We start from the raw sequence: 7,034 nt of genomic DNA on the forward strand, positions 1-7,034 counted from the left end.
GGTTTCGCCGTGTTGGCCAGGCTGGTCTTGAGCTCCTGACCTCAGGTGATCTGTCCGCCTTGGCCTCCCAACGTGCTGGAACTACAGGCCCAAGCCACTGTGCCTGGCCTACAATTTTTTTTTTACGTTTTGAATTTAAAAATGAGCTGGGCATGGTGGTGTGCACCTGTGGTCCTAGTTATTCAGGAGGCTGAGGGAGGAGAGTCACTGAGCCCAGAATTTCCAGGCTGTAGTGAGCCATGACTGTGCCATTGCACTCCAGCCTGAGTGAAAGAGTGAGACCCTGTCTCTAAAAAGGATAATAATCATCATAATAAACATTGTCTCATACAATGAGGAATACCAGGAGCAATCTTGCTGAGTAGTTCTGGCACAGGGCTGCTCATGAGATTGCTGCTGAGGCATGGGCCAGGCCTGCAGCCATCTGAAGGCTGGGCTGGGGCTGGAGGGTCTGCCTCACTCCGGTGACCGTCAGCCAGAGGCCTGAGCTCCTCCCTGTGTGGGCATCTTTATGGGGCCTCTCATACCACCACACAGCCACTGGCTTCCCCAGACGGACAGCGTGGACAAGACAAAAGCTACCACATCTTTATTTCAAGATTAGATTTGATCTTGAAAGCAACATATCATCATTTCTGCCCCATTCTATTAGTCACACAGACCACTCTGGTTCAAGCAGGAGGGTACAATCCAAGGGTGTGAACTGGGGGAGACAGGAGTCACTGGGGGCCATTTGCAGCCTGGCCATCAGAGTAAGGGGCAGTGCCAGAAAGAGAGGGGAAGGGGCATCTCTGAGCATCTCCATCCCCAGCCCTCTTTTCTTGTCCACTCTCTAGAAGTTCTAGAAGCCAAGTGAGGTCCAGGGCCTTGGCAAGTCAAGTGTGTGAGGCAGGAAGCCATACTGCACATATCCAGCCCTGGAGTCGGGTTTGCCAGTGACTCCCCTACTCCTGACCTGATCTCAGTTCCAGAGGAGGAGCCTCTGCAGGTCCAGAAATTTCCCTGCCCACCTCCCCCATCACGTAGAGATGTTAGGGTTCAGGCCTGAGCCCCCTGCTGCTATCTTTTCTTCAAAGGAGGAGAGCAAGGAGCTAAGGGTCCCCCGCACAGGCCCACCCCAAGATGGAGTTCTTCCTTTGAAGAGAATGGGTTTGGGGTCGGGTCGGTTCTATCTGCTCCACTCTGTGGCTGACAGTTTCTCCAAGGGGGCTGCAGGTGTCAGCTGCCAGCCCAGGCTGAGCTCTGAAATGTGCCTACTCAGACTTCCCGTGGGGTGGGGGAGGCCCAGGAACCGCCTTCTGAGAGTGGCAAAAGTGGTCGTGGAGCCAGGGGGACTGTGGATGGGGTAGAGATGGCATGGAAGCTCCTAGACTTTGCTTCCCAGAGAACAGCCCCAAAGACCCCTCCCCTGCTCCCCATCCTCAAACCCTGCCCCCAGCCCCCTTTGCGAGGTGTCAGTGCTGCCGAAGATACTTCTGGTAAGGAGGCCACCGCAGAGTTGCACCTGGGGCTTTCAACTTTCCTATAGCCCTGGCTGCCCGAGGCCTCTCAGATCGTCTAGTCTCCAGCTCTCTGTCTGTAGCCTCTGACACCGGCTTCTCTTCCCCATCACTTTTTCCCTTTCTGCAGCCTAGAGACACAGAAAATACATGCAGCAAAAATAGCCTCTGGAAACCCCCCTGTTCCATGCTTTCAGATATGTGACGGGAGCAGATAGCTTGACTTCAATTTCTTCTTCTGTAAAGTGAGGATAGCCGGGTGCCGTGGCTCACGCCTGTAATCCCAGCACTTTGGGAGGCCAAGGTGGGCTGATCACGAGGTCAGGAGTTCAAGACCAGCCTGGCCAAGATGGTGAAACCCCACCTCTACTAAAAATACAAAAATTATCTGGGCGTGGTGGCACGCATCCGTAGTACCAGCTACTCAGAAGGCTGAGGGAGAAGGATCTCCTGAACCCAGGAGGCAGAGGTTGCACTGAGGCGAGATCATGCCACTGCACTCCAGCCTGTGTGACAGAGCGAGACTCCATCTCAAAAAAATAAAGGTGAGGATAGTAACAGTAACATCTACCAAAAAGGTCTGGCACGTGCAAACGAACGTGAAAGTGCTTGGAAAATGGAAACCCACTCTATAGATGTGAGGATCACGGTGCAGCTGAGCCTCAGAAGCTCCAGATGAGGCGGTGGGCCTCATAGCCCCCTCCATTGCTATGGGAGAAGACTTCTCCTACCTGTCATCCTGGCCTTTCCTCTTATTTTATTTTATTTTATTTTATTTTATTTTATTTTATTTTTTTGAGACAGAGTTTCGCTCTTGTTACCCAGGCTGGAGTGCAATGGCGCGATCTCGGCTCACCGCAACCTCAGCCTCCCGGGTTCAGGCAATTCTCCTGCCTCAGCCTACTGAGTAGCTGGGATTACAGGCACGCACCACCATGCCCAGCTAATTTTTTGTATTTTTAGTAGAGACGGGGTTTCACCATGTTGACCAGGATGGTCTCGATCTCTTGACCTCGTGATCCACCCGCCTCGGCCTCCCAAAGTGCTGGGAGGTGTAAGCCACCGTGCCCGGCGTCTTTTTTTATTTTTAATTTTTTTTTTAGAGGTGGGGTCTCGTTATGTTACCCGGGCTGATGTGCAGTGGCTATTTACAGGCCCACTCCCACTACTGATTAGCATGGGAATTGCGACCCGCTGTACTTCCATCCTAAGCTGGCTCACCCCTCCTCAGGCAAACCGGTGGTTCCCCACTCCCGGGAGGTCACCATGCTGAAGCTGATCTTAGTGTAGACACCTGATCTGCAGAGTGCACTACAGCCCAGAACTCCTGGGCCCAAGACATCCTCTCTCTTGAGCCTTCTGAGAAGCTGAAACTACAGGTGCTCAGCACTGCACCCCACCTGGACCTCCTTAATGCCGAGGAGAGGCAGTGCAATGAGGGAGATCACCCAGAGACTGGGATCCAAGTGGATCCCAGCTATGGTTACTAGCACTGTGACCTTTGACAACTGAAACTCTTCAGCTAGGGGCAGTGTGACTCATGCCTGTAATCCCAGCACTTTGGGAGGCTGAGGTGGGTGGATTGCTTGAGCCCAGGAGTTTGAGATCAGCCTGGGAAACATAGCAAAACCCCATCTCTAGGGAAAAAAAATGTTGAGCTGGGTACAGTGGCACATGCCTGTAGTCCCAGCTACCTGGGGGGCTAAGGCGGGAGGATAAATTGAGTCGTGGAAGTTGAGGCTGCAGTGAGCTGTGACTGTGCCACTGCACTCCAGCCTGGGTGACAGAATGAGATCCTGTCTAAGAAAACAAAAACAAAACACTCTTCAAGCCTCGGTTTCCTCATCTGTATGGCCTGGACAATAATGGCTATGCTTTTTCACTCTTGTGAGGATTAAACATACGACCGCATGAAGCACATGGCAAGGCCAAATGTGTCCTATACACTCACACACTCTCTCTTCCTCTTTTCTTTTCCTTTTTGGAAACTCCAGAGAGAAAGCCAGGTTCTCAGGGCCGTTGACTTCTAGGCCACAGACTCACAGAGCTGTAAGTTCTTACACTACCCATCTGGTCCAGAATCTGCAAACCAGTGGGCTCAAAGCTAGAGCCGGCCCTTGGAATGCTTTGTTTGCCCTACCCAGTGTCACAACAAGATAAAAAATTTGTTGCCAATATTAAATTTAGGAAGTATTACATAAATGTCTGGTTTTCTACCTTCCTTTTTTATTTTTTTTTTTTGAGACAGGATCTCGCTCTGTCGCCCAGGCTGGAGTGCAATGGTGTGATCTCGCTCACTGAAACCTCCACCTCCCACGTTCAAGCGATTCTCCTGCCTCAGCCTCCTGAGTAGCTGGGATTACAGGCGCATGCCACCACACCTGGCTAATTTTTGTATTTTTCTTTTCTTTTCTTTTTTTTTTTTTTTTTTGAGACAGAGTTTCGCTTCCGTTACCCAGGCTGGAGTGCAATGGCGCGATCTCGGCTTACCGCAACCTCCGCCTCCTGGGTTCAGGCAATTCTCCTGCCTCAGCCTCCTGAGTAGCTGGGATTACAGGCACGCGCCACCATGCCCAGCTAATTTTTTGTATTTTTAGTAGAGACGGGGTTTCACCATGTTGACCAGGTTGGTCTCGATCTCTTGACCTCGTGATCCACCCGCCTCGGCCTCCCAAAGTGCTGGGATTACAGGCTTGAGCCACCGCGCCCGGCCAATTTTTGTATTTTTTAGTAGAGATGGGTTTTTTCCATGTTTGTCAGGCTGGGGTTTTCCACCTTCTCTAGAAATTTTGGCAGAGCTGGCAACTCTGGGCTCACATGCCAGGATAGCCTCTATGGGCAACTCAGACAGCTATGCAGGGAGTGGCTGCCCTACTAACCAAGGTGGGTACCCTCTCCTTTCCCTCAGTCCCCACCCATCCCTATTGCTCACCCCCAGCCTGTGTTTCTCACTTGCATTACCTATATAATTTTTGAATGGATAAACGGAGAAGCTTGGACAAGAGCTGGAGAACGGGGCTCCTGTAAGCATTTAAATTTGTGGCCCCACTCTCCTGCTCTTGTCCAAACCTCTCTGTTTATCCATTAAAAAATTATTTGGCCGGGTGCAGTGGCTCAGACCTGTCATCCCAGCACTTTGGAAGGCTGAGGCGGGTGAATCACTTGAGATCAGGAGTTTGAGACCAGCCTGGCCAACATGGTGAAACCTCGTCTCTACTAAAAATACAAAAATTAGCTGGGTGTGGTGGCACATGCCTGTAATCCCAGCTACTCGGAAGGCTGCGGCAGGAGGATCGCTTGAACACGGGAGGCGGAGGTTGCAGTGAGCCGAGATCACACCATTGCACTCCAGGCTAGGTGACAGAGCGAGACTCTTGTTTCAAGAAAAAAAAAGAAGAAAAAGAAAAAGAAAAAAAAATTATTCAATAGCTGGGGGTTGCAGGGGGCAAGAACGGAGTCAGCATTTAATAGCACAGAATTTCAGTTAAGGAAGATGAAAAATTTCCACATGGTCGCATAACCATGTGAGTGTACTCAATCCCACAGAGCCGTACATTTAAAAATGCTTAAAATGGCCGGTGTGGTGCTTCGTACCTGTAATCCCAGCACTTTGGGAGGCCAAGGAGGGTAGATGGGATCACTTGAGGTCAAGAGTTCAAGACCAGCCTGGCCAACATGGTGAAACCCGATCTCTACTAAAAATACAAAAATTAGCCAGATGTGGTGGTGGGCGCCTGTAAGTCCCAGCTACTTGGGAGGCTGAGGCAGGAGAATTGCTTGAACCCAGGAGGCGGAGGTTGCAGTGAGCCAAAACTGTGCCATTATACTACAGCCTGGGTGACAGTGTAAGACTCTGTCTCGGAAAAAAAAAAATGCTTAAAATGGAAAATTTTATGTTGTGTGTATTTTACCACAATAAATTTAATATCAATAAAATTTAAGATATTAGGAAAATATTAAACAAGGATTAAGGGTCTTCCAGGGTCAGGGCATCTGTGAGGGTGCTGGGAGCATAGTGCTAAGACAGACAGGGTCACCACTCTGGGCTGCGGGCTGGACACTCAACAATGAATAACTTCATCACAACTGGAAAAGAGCTACAAACGGAGAAGCACAGAGGACTGGGAGATCTTATCACCAGGAAAGCTGATTTCAACGGAGGAACCTGAGCAGCCTTCTGAGGCTCTCGGGAGGAAGTCCTGTGCAGGAGGATGGTAGAGCCACAGAATAAAAACAGCCCCGATCCAGGCCCTGGAGGACGGCGTGCTGCTCCCTCGCCGCCGCGCCACCCACCTCCACGCTTCCTACACGTGAAAAATAACTTCAATCTTGTTGAAGCCTCTATTATTTTAGGGTTTCTTTCACTTGTAGCAGAACCCAGTGCTTACCGATAGTTCTCCCGGTTGAAAGAATGTTCTCTTGTGATAAGATCTCCCAGCACCCTGTGCTTTTTCCTTTGTAGCACTTGTCGCATTGTAATGAAGTTGTTCATTGTTGGGTGTCTACGTCATAAGCTGGAGTGGTGACCATATCTGTCTTATTCAACATCACATCCCCAGCACCTAGCAGAGTGCCTCGGGCCGGTACACGCTTAGCACGTGTTGGCTACACAGATGAATGAATGGAGAGGCTTGGACTGGAGCAGGGTTCAAAACATCAATGCCTACAAGAGCCTGCCAGGTAGTGTAAATGGGAAAAGCAGGCTGGCTGTGAACAATAGGGAAGGTGTTTTCTTTCCAGTCGGAAGGAAGAAGGCCTGAGGATGGTAAGTTCCCCCCACTATGAGGAGCAACCCAGAGGCTGCACCTAACACATTCACTTATATCCATTAACCAAAATTGAGTCACTTGGACACATCCACCTGTGAGGGAGGCTGGGAAGTATATTTTAAATCTAGGTAGCTAAGAGCTCAGCTAAAAATTGAGGTTTCCATTAGTAAGAAGAAGGAGAAAATAGACTTTGGGGATGGCTAAAGCAATTGTTGAGATCTGAAGAATGAATAAAAATTATCTAGATCTGGTTCTCAGAGGTAAATGTGGCCTGCAGACCCCTGGGAGTCCCCAAGACCCTTTCAGGGGATCTTCAAGGTCAAGCTATTTTCATTAAAAAAAAAATACACGCTATTTTCCTTTGTCAGTATGTTGACATTGCAATAATGTTGCAAAAGCAATCTGGATAAAACTGCTGCCTTAGCATAAATGAAGGCAGTGGCACCAGACCACACGACAGTCATTGCATTCTTCACTGCCAGGTACTTACAGTAAAAAAAGAAGAAAAAAATTAATGCCAGTTTTACTTAACAATGCCCTTGATGAGGCCAGGCACAGTGGCTTATGGCTATAATCCCAGCACTTTCGGAGGCAGAGGTGGGCAGATCGAGACACAGTGAAATCCCATCTCTACTAAAAATACAAAAAATTAGTCGGGCGTGGTGCCACATACCTGCAGTCCCAGCTACTTGGGAGGCGGAGGCAGGAGACTCACTTGAATCCGGGAGGCAGAGGTTGCAATGAGCAGAGATCACACCACTACACT

This window comes from Sapajus apella, unplaced genomic scaffold, assembly GCF_009761245.1.
Source record: "Sapajus apella isolate SASKATOON/1434 unplaced genomic scaffold, GSC_monkey_1.0 scaffold86, whole genome shotgun sequence".
Taxonomy (NCBI): domain Eukaryota; kingdom Metazoa; phylum Chordata; class Mammalia; order Primates; family Cebidae; genus Sapajus; species Sapajus apella.